Source organism: Microchirus variegatus (genome assembly GCF_963457635.1).
Source record: "Microchirus variegatus genome assembly, chromosome: 21".
In the NCBI taxonomy this organism is placed as follows: Eukaryota; Metazoa; Chordata; class Actinopteri; order Pleuronectiformes; family Soleidae; genus Microchirus; species Microchirus variegatus.
Window position 1 is genome coordinate 14979685 of NC_139822.1, and position 14444 is coordinate 14994128.

Below are 14444 nucleotides of genomic sequence, written 5' to 3' on the forward strand. Positions count from 1 at the left end.
TTGGTTGAGAGGGTGCACTTAAAGCAGAAATGCTAATTGTGAATTGTGGCATGCAAATTAAAAAAGAATAATCTCCAGGGGTTCAGGCTAGTGGTACACAGATTTGCTGCTGTTACAACTATGACTAATCCCGTGTTAACGTCCTGCAGCTAACTATTGTTTATTTTGTTAAATACACAAATTCACAGCTTCTCTAAACCACCCAAACATCACAAACTTGTTGTTTTTTTGGTCAGAAGTGATACCATAAATATGTAATAATGATAATACTGAATGGATTGGTCTGAAAGGTGCAGATATCCTTGAAAAAAAACATGCTCTCTTCTTTTGAAAGGATTCCTTTTAACTGCAAAATTGTTCTCAAACGAGTAATTACAAGCCACAAAGCAAACACACAAAAATGAGCTCATCATTGTTCAAAATCACAGACGCGGACGCTTCATGTGCCTCGTGGACTTTCATTTACAGCCGATGCAGCCATTTTCCTATTTTTCTGGCTTTACCCACGTTTGATAATGCAGTTTTCCCTGTTAATCAAAAGGCCGTCTCAGTGTTTTCTTCACATGTGGGCGCACAAATGCCTCATTTGGGTCCTCACACCCTTGTGCTAGTTTCCGCACCTCGAACCCAAGTAATCAACAGCTGAGGCACATCCACCCCCACAACCCTGCTCTCTGTGTGTGTGTGTGTGTGTGTGTGTTGCCCTCACTTTTGTCTCAGTAATGACATATCCGTGTTTCAGACGGACAGTCGGACGCCCACGTGATGCAGCGTTGTGAGGGACAGATTCATCCACATACTGTATGTGGTTCCCCACACCAACATATCAACCGAGGCTTGTGTGTGCGTCCTTTGGTCGCAGTTGGGTCAGCTGCTCTAGCGAGCGTTCGTTGCCTCCGTCGGGCGTCACCTGCAGCCCAGACTGCTGGATAAGGCATGTGATTGCAACGCTGAGGTCGCAGTTGACTCATTTTAGCGTTTCAAGGAATTCGCCCATGGCTATATTCTATGTTTGTCTATGCTAATGAGGTAAAAAATAAGAAGACAACCTTTGATTGCTGCTTCCATCTTAGGACTCCACAAGGCTCTCTCTGTGTGTTTCTCGGTCTAGTGACGTTAAGATTGCGCACAGAAAGGGATTTGTTTTACTGTATGTCCAGACAGCAACATGAGCCAGTGAATCAAGACAGTTCCCAAATGCTCCCTCAGTCAGGTCTGATAGTTTTGCTTCACATAACCCGTTTTCACAGATCACAGAATAATAACAAAAGTTACACACTGCAGCTTTAAAACCTACACTCTTAGAATTAAAAGTGCTAAGTGGAACCATATAAGGTTCTTCGGCTTGTCCTCATAGGAGAACCCTTTTTGGCTCTTTATGAAGGAACCCTTTCAAACCCCTTTATTCAGAAAAAGGTTTTTAAAGGGTTCTCTGGATCAAAATGGTTCTTACTGGAACCATTTAGTGTTACCAAGAACCCTTGAAAAACCCTTTCTTCTGGAAAAGGTTTTTCAGAAGCAAATAGTTCCAGGTAGAACCTCAGCCCTTGTAGAAGAACCCTTTGGAACCCTTATGTCTAAGAGTATAATTCATCATTGATATATCATTATCATTATGTCTTCACACAGGCCTTTCTACGGCCTCTCCCGTGTAAAGATGTCCTTTGTCTATTGTGTGAGAGCTGCTGAAGTCACCTGCTTGTGGTCATGGATTCTTTAATGTCTGCTGCCGCATTTAGAAAACAAGGAATGAGTTGTTTCAGGGTGTGGCATGGACGTGTCTTATTATAGCCCTCCCTCTGTTTATCTGTTCGTCTGTGTCTCACACACACACATAAACACACACACACACACACACACACCCTGTTACAACTCTGTCCTTTTTGATTTCCGGACACTGTCACACATCACAAACCTTGTCCGAGTGTCCACACCAGGCCCCCACAGGCCCTTTGAAACCGCTGTGCGAGGCAATAATTCAGGCAGCGATCCATTAAAAGCCGCATGACAAACGAGTGGGATGATTACACGTGAACAGGCCGAGCGCTCGCAGCACAGCGCCTTCGTGCAGTGGCGCTAATGGCGGGGCCCGCGTGTCGTGCGATGGGCAGCAGCGAGGAAGGCGAGAAAATCGCTTAGCGAGGGGTCTGCTGCTGCTGGCTTCCCTCTCCTCCTCTTCTCTCACATGTAGTAACACCCAATCACATACACGTACAATTACTATGACAACTCTATTTAGATTGGCTATAATGGCAGAAGAGTCTGGTGATAGTGTGAGCGTGTTGAGAAGGCTAATTTAAGAGAAGCTGATGTGTTGATACGCATGTATCTGCCAATATAATTGTTTTGGGTCAGCATAAAAAAAAAAAGAAAAAAAGGCAGCTGAGCTTTCAGTTTTTTCTGCTCGGCGTTGTGTTTTAAAGCTGCCAGTGCAAACAGAGGCACAGCTTGTGAACAGGCAAAGCAGGCAACTGCTTGGGGCCCCCGAGCTGATAGGGGGGCCCCCCGGACACTCGGAGTCTGAGGGCTGTTTTTACTGAAATGTGCAGTGACCAGCCGCCTCCCCGTCCCCCTTAAACAACAATGGGCGATTTGCAATGACATCTCAGTAGGAAACCTCCCTAAAGGGGCCCCACCTCACTTTAACCTGTGTGAAGTTATCGTTCTGCAAGTTGGAAAATGAAGAGGATTATTTACAGTGTAATGCATATCTTTTTTACTCAGTTTATATATGTTTTTTTATATACATATTATACATATTTATATTATTTTATAATGTGGGTTCTTTACAGTGTATTTATATTTTCACATACTTTTTAATTACAAGGTTTTTCCATGTTATTTCATTCATTAAAAAAAAAAATATATATACATATATATATATATATATACATATATATATTGAACTCATACATTTTTCATTGGTGTCATATTATTTGTAACATAATCGTGATGAACACTGGTTGGAAGGGCCCCCTGGGAATTTTTGCTTAGGGCCCCTACAGACTCTAGAATCGCCTCTGAGTACAAATATATCTGCTCTCCTCGGGTCTTATTTGCCCGATCTTGGGTGAGCTTGTGCGAAAGGTGCGGTCATGGGCTGTGTTGTGTCAGCCCCCAACAGAGAGGACAGGAGGACGGTGGCAGGATGTCCGTCAGAGTCAATTATATTTAATGATTTGCAGAGTGACCAGAGCTCCCGATCGCTGCCAGGCGACACAGACAATCTCTCAGTGGGTGGATCATTTCCAGGCTTTACACGCAGGGCGGGGATCTGGCAACACTCGTGACTTTTGCCCCCCCCCCCCCGTGTGTCGTTGCGGTAATCACAGTTCAACAGGATGGTTTTCCTGGATGATTCACAGCCTCATCTGTATGCAGGATCCCTCAACACTGCTGCAGGCACACAGTGAGATGAAGCTAGTGTCGAAATCCCTGTGGTTAAATCTCGCCAAAGGGGAACTAGAGGCTGCTTGGAGTGTAGATCTTGACGAGGGGAATTAAGCGCTACGGTATCTGCTGCTAAAACGGGCAGATCAATCAAACCTCACTCAAAGATATGCAGATTAGATAGGTCCGGCCCTGGCTGAAGAGACACGTTACGAAACGCGAGGTTTTTTTTATGAGAATCGCGAAGGAGTTCAGAGGCATCTAAACGAGGAGTGTCCACGAATGATAGAGCGATCTGAACGGGAGGAATGTCCACTCCAGGCACGCGAATAACAATGGTCATTCCCCCTGCTGACGTTTTTGATTGTCTGAGGAGAGCAAACCTGTTTCCTATCGCCGTGTTTATCAGATCGGCGGTCCATGTGACAGATAGGCTTGTTGCAGGCTCACCTCTGTTCACCTTTCGCAAGTCGCAAATCGGCTGAATGTGAACCTAAGGACAGGAAGCTTTCCAAAGAGATTCTCACTGGACTCGACGAGTGAATCCAAGAGCCGATCGTGTCACGTAAACCGTGTATAAATCTGTGTATTGTATCATAAATTATCGTATATTACGATATCTCTGTACTGTGTACACACTTTTACAGAAACAGAAATATCACCGTGTCATTTTGTTGCAGTGCAGTCTCTGAACAAGTATGAATAAATAATGATGACAAAACACTTGTTTAAAGCTTGATTTATTTCGCACAACTGCATGTCTGACGGGTGTCTGCTGGGGTCATCTGTCCCTGCCTGCGGGGTCCACGCGGAGCATATGGCCCAGCAGACGTAAACACATTTGTTTAGCGGACACTTAAACACAACTGTGCGTGTCCAGGCTGCTGCTGCTGCTCTAAACTGGAGTCCAAAGTGATTTAAATAGACAGAATTTTGCCATCATATGAATATGATGACTTTATGCGAGTGGGGTTTAGTTGAAGCACCACATGTTGAGAAGTTTTAACACTCTTAAGTTCAAAAGTGCACTCGTTTTAAAACCCATAAATCCTTCTCCTGACACACCTGTCGTTTACACTCCCCCAGACGATTATGCAGTTACTCACGTTCACTTCCCGCTCGGTCCTTGTTGTTTCTCGTCTATCTCAGTGATGGACAGGTTTACCCTGCCCTTTTTTTTAACTCTATGTCCACGGGGCGACTGCTGGTTGCAAAAGTAACTCAGTTTAAATGGAAGCCTACTTGATTTGTATTATGTCAGTAAACATTGTCCTGATCGCGAGTTAGGGGTCAATAAAGGGACAATAAAGCACCAGGGCACATATGAGTGGACATGAGCGTCCAATAGTTGACATCAGTGATGTATGAAATCGATTCATTTGGGTGACTTTTTTATGTTTTTTGTGGTGTTCCTGTGAACTAGCAGTTTGTTCCATTCCTACACACAAACAACAACAACCACAACAACTCAATAAAGGTTGTTGTTTTTTTGTCTTTGATTGCATTGATCTTCAGGCCATTGTAGGCAATGGAGCAGGGGTCTCAAACTGGTGGCTCCCCCAATCAATTACATGCGGCCCCCCCAATGAAAACATGGCCCACACACACATTGTGTAACTGAGGCACAGCTTCCAGCGAATGTGATAGAATATAATATATGTTTCCTAGCAATGTTTTTATAACAGTAATAATAATAAGACATTTGGTCATAATTATTATGAATGGTAGTGGCCGAAATGGCTCCTGGCACGAATTTTAATTACAGTTAGATGTCTGTTTTTGATATTAATACATTAATTTTGCATCATAAATAATATAACCCATTTTTAAGTTTCTATTTTTTTTAAAACACACAAAACACCAGTTTGTGTTATTTGTGTACAGTTTATTTTTGTAACTTCTGGGAGAAAAAGGCAGCTAGCCTAAGCTTTTATTTATGCAAGTTATTTTTTGTACAGTAAGTAAGTTTGTATTTGTTTTGAATGAATAAATGTTAACTTTTGTCTTAAGTTTGCCTTTGTGTGATCACATTATCACATTATCTTATACAAACGGTATTGTTTTGATGCCATTTGCCTTAACACACTATGCATTGTATACATTTTTGAATCGAGAACCGTTTGAATCGAATCGAGAATTGATTTTGAATCGAATCGAGCATCGATTTTGAATGTTTATGTTTTCAAATCATGTTTTTGCATGTGGCGCCACCTACCGCCGTCTACCAATCATTGCAGTCAGTAGAGTCTCAGCTGCCGTTCAATGTTACGTCAGAAAACGAAACCTAAAAGACCTCTGTATTTTGAATTTGAATGTAGTAACCGTTTTTGGCCACATTCTTACATATGGCACCTTTAAGTATACGTGTGATATCATGATGCAATATTGTGAACAGTTCTCTTAGGAAAGGCCGGCCCCCTCTTGAGTCTGTTCATTTATTGGAAATTAAAATAAATAAATAAATAATGCAGGAATAATCATATGTACAGTACCTTTTAAAAAACAACAAGAAAACACACACAGCTGTTAAATGTAGAATAAAATCAGTGCGTTGGCCTGTTAACGTGCCTGAAACTAATGACACCTAATTAAAGTGTAATTAATTCCACCTGGCCCACGAACCACAGTTTTGGGAACTCCAGCTCTACCTGTTGTGAACCACATAATCCGATTAACATGTCATGAATCGCCCAGAATACACGTCCTCCTCCCCCCGCTGCTCCTCGCTCCTCTCCTCTCTTCGCCTCACCTCCTCCCAGTGTCCGCGGCGAGAAGGAGGGGTTTAACCCCACATTGTCTGGGAGGAGCCTGCACTCTCTTGGCGCTCCGTCCCAGGGACATTCGCTGTGTACAGACGGATGGAGGAATTGTTGGGAACTACGCGCTGAGAAAAGCCACTTTTTTTAAATTTTATTTCTATGTTTATAGTAAAACGCAGTAACGTTATATTCGGCGGCTGAAACACGCGAACACTGCGCCGGGTAACGGTTGTACGTGAGGAAACGTTAGCCGGTAAGTTGTAAGCTAACTTTAAAAGGACTCCCGTTCACTTGTGTGCGCTTTGTCCGTGAACGCACCACCGCTCTCGCTCTATCTGTTTCAGCGGAACTTTTTGAGCATATTTGTGTGTCTATAAATCTTAATAAGTCGTTTTTTAATTGCTCTGTGTGTACATTAAACACGTGCTGTAGCTGCAGTCAGAAACATGTGGTTTTTAAACACACTGTTTTAAATGGCGCAGGGAGTTTAAAGATGTGTACTTCAAAGGCAAATAAGGACCTCTTATTTTGCAACGTTATAATCATCTGTAATTATAGCACTACCCTGATATCCTTATATTATACATTATAAGCACTGTTACTGCTTATTTTCATTACAATGTAATATTACTTGTGTCAGATATTTCAGTATGTTCAATGCAATAAGTTGTATGTGGTCATTATTTTGATCCTTGGAAATTAAGGCAAACTCAACACAGGTGGTGGGGGTGTCACTTTTGTCCATTGTGTTTTCATTAGTGGTTCGTCTGGCAATTCATTTTCTCGATTATTCGTCATTTGGGTCATATAAAGTAGCAGAAAATTGTGGAAAGCGTCCATCAGTGTTGTCCAAAATGTCATTTGATGTCTTGTTTTGTTCACTAATGGAGGTACAAATAAACCAGGAAATAGTTCACATTAAAGGAGCTGAAATCATAGAATCTTGTAAGAAAAACACTCAAACTGATGCAAATAGTCTGCAATTGATTTAGGGAGTGATTATTAATTGATTTAATCCATTAATTCCTGCAGCCCTTGTCTGTATTGACTCAGAGGCTGCTGACGGCTCATTGCTAATTTATGAACTGAGAGATTGGGATCATTCCGCTAAATGTTGCCGTGTCCCACTGTTGTGTTTGGATGTGATTTACCCTCCATTTGTATTGTTGCCGTGGCCGTGTGCTGGGGTGGAAGGGCTCTCTGTCCACACACGGCAAGCAACAAAAGGGCCCCGGGTCCCCTGGAGTGGAGGGTCCTGCCCAGAGCAAACAGAGCCCTGCAGCAGCAACAGCCAGCATGCATTTTAGCGTGGTGGTCATGGTAACCCATACAGGAAGGTGTCGGTGTTGCTCTCCTGCTACCTTTGCATGCTACTGCGGGGGGTTGTAATAACAAAAACACAGGCTAATGTTTGACTTAAAGAGGCTGGCCCGATCATTGATCTGTCTGGAAGCTGTCCGATATTCTCACAGCTCTATCTTCACGTTGAGTTCAATGTGAGGAAATGCGATATTCCAATTGATTCTAATTGATGATTATTGAACGGTGGCGTAGATAAGAGGAGACGCTGTAAATCTTTATCAATTAAAACTCCAGCTAACAGGAGTCAGGCTCAGCACCATACGAGCGGTTTCCCACAAATCTGTTTATGTTTCTGGAGAAGGGAACATGCTGTGTGATGGCTTTATGTGTCATCTGGCACCCCCCCCCCTCTCCCTGTTTAATGGACTCTGCAGAAATAGTCATTAACTTACATAATTGCTGTTGTACTCATGTGCATTCACTGTTTTTCCCTTTTTATTCTGAGACCATTGAGACAATCGCTGGGTCAGAAGCCTCGGCTCTGTGTGGATATTTTGCCTGTTGCGGCTCACATTTTTGTGGCGAAGAAATTCTCCGCCACAAGGAACACTATGTTTTAATTATTCTGTTTTTCCTTGGGTTGGGAAGGGGTCTTGAACCAGAGCAATATTGATTTAGAGCGGCCCCATAATTTACTTTCAGTGGAAAAGTTGCGATTGCTTTGGCTGTTTCACTCGCTTTCCTTTTGTGCCACAAGTTGCATATCCTGCATCTCGGCTGGCAGGACAGGCAGTTGTCAAAGTTTGTTTGAGATGTAATGTTACTCCCTTCACTGGGTGGCACAGAGTTGCTTCACAGGCAATATGCAGCTCTAAATGATGTCGATGGGCTAAGTAAAATCATCAGACAGTGACATAACGACCACAGGACTGTTTTGTACAGAGTTTAATTTGTTGTATGTGACTTTGTCAAGTTGCGTAAAGAAGAACAGTCTCGCTTTTGTCAACTACTCACTCTTCTTATCGCATTTCTTTAAAGGCTCTGTGTAAACAGCTGCTTTAGTTGAACAAGCAAGCTTCTTTTTCATGGACCTTGCGCAAGTGCCCGTCACTCTTAATTTCTAAGTGCTAGCGCGCTGATCGAGACACACCGATGTTTCATGTCTTCTCCCCCGGCACATTTTTCTCCATATAAGGTGACGTGCATGTGATTTACCAGGCATGGGTAACATCTGTGCTTGTTGTCGCATGGGGGAATAAAGGCCTTCCACTGTCTCTAGGTAGAGAGGTGCTGCAGGGGGAAACCACAGGGACTCTACGCTACTGCTGCATCATCCAAAGCAAAAGATTTGAATTGGGTCACAATGAGATCAACAAACACTTTTAACTACTACGACTACGTTTCCATTTCCATCTTTCAGTGCTTTATTTCAGTTTAAACAGCTTAGTCAGGCAAGTATAATAGTGGCTTCCACGTTTCTATTTTTTGCAGCCGTGGTGGTTGAGATTATATTTGCTGGTAGTGTGCAGCCAGCAGTGTCTGGAGTGTCTGCTATAAAAAGCAGGTTAGCTAAAAGCTGGTGTTGACAGCATCTTGGCTTTTCATTTGCCTACTGCATTCTTTGAGAGACATGCGGGTGGCTTTGACCCCTTCCTGGTGCACACAACCACAGGTCAGAGAGCTATCACCAACACAATGTTGACATTCCTCGTCCTGTTGTGATGTGGCAGTTTTGAAAATATCAACCAAGACCTGTGACTCAAAATCAGCAGAAACTGATTTTCCAACTTGTGCACCGACAGTGCTGCATAATTCCGTGATTCAACTTGGATACTTGGCTGGTGGACACATGCAGATCCATCCACTTTGAAGGATTTGTTCCGTCAGATGTGCTTTGTGTATCTGCTTCAGCACGAGATCCACTGCCGTGTCTCACTCACAGTATACCCCTTCTGTCCGGCTCAGCATAGCAACATTGTGCCATAACAGCCAGAAATCCCTGGCCTTTGAGAAGATTGATGTGTCCGTCTAAATTGGATTTAACACCCTGTGGGTCACCTGTTAGACAATAGCCTGTAAGGTGGATTTAAAATAAATGAAGATCAAACGGTGGCGGGGCTTTTTGCAATGTTTCGAAACGAGGGATCAGATTAAGTGTTACCAAGCGGATGATTGGGGTGTGGGCGAAACAAGTGGGGGTGAGACGGCTTTAAGTGCCAGATGACTTCACTAGTGATTCACACTTTCATTAAGCCCTGAAGAAATAACTAGTAGACATGCCATTACCAGTTTTATTGATAGTCCTGTAAATCAGACGGCGATCGGCGTACAGCTGGTAAAAAGGACCCTGGGTAGCATTTGAGTAGCGGTGCGCGTTATCACTGTATGCAGACCAGACGCTGTGCAATATTTCAGTCTGGAAATGGTGCTGGGTCAGCACTTTTAATTTTATCAAGACATTTAAGAGCATGACAGATTGCTTGACTTTTAAAATGTATGAACAATTAGATGGAGAGGACTGAGCACAAAAGATGTTAGCCTTCATACTATTTTCTCAAAGCCATTTCTGATCAATTCTATATCGAGCCTTTGAGTACGAGTTCAAGCTGGAAACAGTAAGTTTAAATATCTGTCTGAACAATAGATTCAGATTTATCTTGTGTTTCTGATGCCACGTGGCACCACATTGTTCTTCACAATCAGCAGTCCTCTTTGTATGGAAATAATCCGCTCTGCCCCCAACCCCCTTCTCACTGGTCAATTCCTCCAACAAAAGAAAATGTGATTGATCTGCCTTAGGTAGATCCAGTTGCCATAAGGCCCCACTTACTATCCTTGTACTATTGGAAAGACAAACACAGCTGGCACTGCAGGCCAAAGTGCTCGGTGCTGAGATGTCATGTTGGTGCCATGTGTCTTGCATTGTCCTCCGTGATGGATGAAGTGAATTCTGGGTACACAATTATTGCAACACATCCCACCTGCTCATCAGTGGGTGGAGATTGACTTTCGTTCTTTTCGTTTTTCGACGATAGCTACGAACCTACCGTGCTCATCTTTTGGGTCTGGGTTATCAAAAGGATTAGCTTATATTAGCTATATTTAAATTGGATAACAATAGCCTGGTTACTGTCTCATCACAACCGAATGTCCTGATGATGGATCCTAGTGCCACAAAGATGTAAAGAGCGGGTGGAAGAGAGTGGTGTGATGTGCACAAATCTATCACTGACCACACATGGATCCAGTGGTATCTAATAATCCATCCATCACTGTCTTATATTGAGCGGGCCACATATCAGACATCGCTGAGCAAAATTGCTGTAACTCGTCAGTCTCATAAAATATTGATGTTGTTCTTCCTTTTTTTGCTTGCTCAGTATCTCGCTCCATTGAACTGCGTTGGACATGTGACCTTATTCCTAGTGTCCTTGGTTTAGTCAGCTATTGCATATTTTGTGTTGAAGAACATATTCTGGCTCATTAGTACTACTCTACTCTGTCCAGCCCCTCCCTGATTTAACAGTTTGTGGTTTGATCTCCAAACAAGATAAGCCCTTTTCTCCACTTTAGTCTCGAGGCTTTTGTCTTGTTGGTTCAGTAATTTGGCATCTACCCAGGTTAAACAGAAGCGGAGGAAGAGTCCTGATTGCTTTAGGTCAACGGCAGTTCTGGCATACACTCAGTGAGCATGCTCAATTAAGGTTTTCATCAAAATCCCTTTACTCCAAAGAGGTAAATGTATCCAAATAACCCGTTTCTGCTGGCGATATCATTGCCAAGGCTTATTTGGCTTAGCAGTCAGAAGGAAAAGGATATGAGAGTGATGGATCTTCTTGCAAAACCCATTAAGACAACAGTAATTGTAGGAGCATTTATTCAGGCAAATCCGTTTGTGCAGGCTATGCCTTTCTAATGGCATCATGTCATCAATGTAAGGGAAGCTGAGTGGTGTAACTGCCAGGCTGCAGTAGCAGAGTCTGTGTGTGGGCTTGCTCGCTCTGTGCACCCAATGATTGACTTGCCTGTCTCTGTTTCTACAGTTGACTGGGGTTCATCTCATCTTCCAGAAACTACTAATGTTTACTTTTCTTCACTCTGCTTGTGCCAATGCACGATCTTTGCTTTGCTGTTATATAAAGTGCTGTTAAACCCAGGGAGCTCTCTCTCTGGGACCAAATTGCTCCCAATGTCTGGCCAGATCTCCATGCTCCATTAGGCTGCACACTCCACAGCTTGGGTGTTTTAAAGTGGACACAGGTGCAAGGGCAGGTATAAAGAATGTTCTAATGTTTCTATCAACTTGTTTTGACGCGAAACACTTGAGGAACCGGAATAATATAACCTCCAGGTTCAGTTCTGGCACATTATTGCTACATGACAAACTAGAGCAAAACACTGCTATCAAATGAGCTCACCATCATCATCAAACAAACACTAAAGAGTACTGCATTTATACTAAATCAAGGTCACACGACCACCAGCAGTTTTCTCCATGGGTTGATACCTAGTCAAGCAGATTACGCAAAAGTGCGGGTCAATGCTCAGCTTGTAGCAACCCGAGTATCCTGCAATATTAATATATCTCTTTCCCCAAACAGTGTCACAGCAGATTGCTCTCATAAATGCCACCATCTTAAAAGTTCTAGTAGTCTAACCCTGGCTGGGTTCAAACCCATGTCAGGTGGTTATTAAAAAGTCTCCTTACACGGAAAGCTCAATGCAATGAGACTGAATTTGTGAACCTTGTGGCATGTTATTGCAGAGGAGGTAAAGTCTGGCCACTCCACTGAGCTCCTGTACTCACAACTGACTCATGCTTGCTGTGTGCACATGGGGTATTTAACCGTATTTGACATTCAAGTGTCACTACTAAATTGTCTGCAGCTCAATTCTAATATTACCAAAAGCAGTTGCTGGAGCCAAGATCGTGAGCTGCTGGGTTTATATTATACACTCCTAGTGATCTGACCCTCTGTCCAAGCATTACAATTCTGATCCCACCACCGTTCTCAGACCTAGAGGAACTAAGCAAAACAACGTGAGACCGAAGGAATGGTTTGGTAGTTTAAGGAATTCCTCGTGCGAAAGCTAAGCTAACAATCGTGTGGCTCCAGCTTCTTATTTATCCAAACAGAAATCAGAGTCGTATCAGTTTTCTCATCGAAGTCTTGTCACGAAAGTGGGAATTATTTGCAAAAATATTGAAACTCTCTTTTAAAAAGGTCAGTATCGCTATAACTTTAGGTTCCAATTAAGGTTATACGTTAGTAAAGTACTCAGGGACACAACACAGCCTCTCCCTTTTCAGTCCAGTATATTGCCAAATCATAAAAAATACATCATTTTTTTAAGGTTGAGACTTGCATTACATGGCCAGGAAACTGTAGCTCGTATGGTTTGTCTCACCGAGTCCCTCTCCCTCCCTCATTTGACTCACTCACCAGTTGGCGTATCCAGATGCATCTCTGCGGATGATGTGTGAAAGCACATGGTCTGAGGTTTAGTCTGTATCAGGGTGGTCAACTAGGAATGACTGACTCACTGCTACAGGGGGATGTGCATGTCCCGTGTGTGTGTGTGTGTGGACCTTTTTGTTTGTCCTAATGAGGCTGAACCTCGTTTCTGAGGAACTGGTTAAGTTATTGTGGTTCGGTTAACCCTTCTGCTGCATTTTGGTGTGCATACTTCTCATTACCGTAACTCTTAGACCATTTGTGATATCTGGGAAATTAAAACTATGGATTTTTGATAATGCTACAGTTGTAGTTAAGGTTAGAGTTGGGGGTTAGGGAATGCATTGTCTATGAGAGTTCTCACCATGAATGCTCTCCAAGAATGTGTGTAGAGAATCACTGCTGCAGTATGTGGGGGCCACTGTGGACCAAATGTCGAATAGCAGCTCCCCTGCTTGCATTCTTTATAGCTGAATAATCAAATCTCTGTTACACTGCACATCTCTGCCTCTCTCTCTCTCTCAGCCTCCTCCATCCGTGTTGATGGAGTAGCTGTGGTGTGAGCTGCCTGTCGGTTAGATATTTTTGATGTCAGGCTCATCTGCTTTCATGGCGGTAATCCTCCTCTGAGCATATCAAAGAAGAAGAAAAAAATGCCCCTCTCTCGGTGACGCTGCATTTTGCCACATGCATGCACCATCCACCTTTTTAAGTACACTCGATATTCGCCCCACGCGCGTGACAGGATCTGGTGTAAAGTGAATGCGTTTGGCAGTTAAGTCATTCCTTATAAATCATTTACCCTTTTGCAGGGTGAAATCATTTATGCACAGTTTCACAAGATTAGTGATCCAAAGAGCACGCCCTGACTGGTGACTAATAGGTGGCTAATGTTGTGTCACTCAACCCACTGACACACAAGATAGTTGTGTTATCGCAGTCCATATTCTCAATGAATCCACCCAAATGCTAGAAGGCCTAATTTCACTTTCTTTGCCTTGGTTGTCAATGCCCAGACAGATTAGTGCCAAAAGAGACGGCGAGACAGCTTTCATCGGGGTTTGCCAAGTCTCACGTCTCTGCCTGGCACAGAATCGCCGTGTCAGAGAATGACTTTAATAATTGCACTACCCTCTTGAAGCTATTTTGAAAGCCAGTCCTGTCATTTTAGGCGCTCGTCCTGCTCCTCAGTAGTAATTTTGTGTGCGTGTACGCGAGCGGTTGTGTCTCCAGTGGCCGGCCCTGTGGTCTGCTCGCGTGGAGAAATCAGCCTCACTGGAAACTTGTGGTTGCTTTTTTTTTTTTTTAATGCTAATAACGATATTATCCAGTCTATAGGTTTGTACCGGCATGCACCAGCTTAAACTAATAATAACAATGTTGAGGAACGCCAGGAACTGGGGTTTCCTGACAGTCAAGATGACTTTTACAGCTCAAGGAGCTGGGTTAGCCGTACTTACAGTCATATTGTATTATTAGCCCCGTATATCATTTCACTCTGTATGTTTTTCCCTCATGTGCCTGTATCTGAGACTTG

At 43.2% G+C, this 14444-nt stretch overlaps 1 protein-coding gene across 1 annotated transcript in view; it reads left to right on the forward strand.

The window, feature by feature from the left end:
- Positions 1-6271: 6271 nt before the first annotated feature.
- tiam2a (TIAM Rac1 associated GEF 2a) overlaps positions 6272-14444 on the forward strand; it is a 62539-nt gene continuing 54366 nt past the window's right edge. The window contains exon 1 of the mRNA XM_083908184.1: positions 6272-6402. The gene's annotated coding sequence lies outside the window, so the exon portion shown is untranslated. The remainder of the gene's footprint in view (positions 6403-14444) is intronic.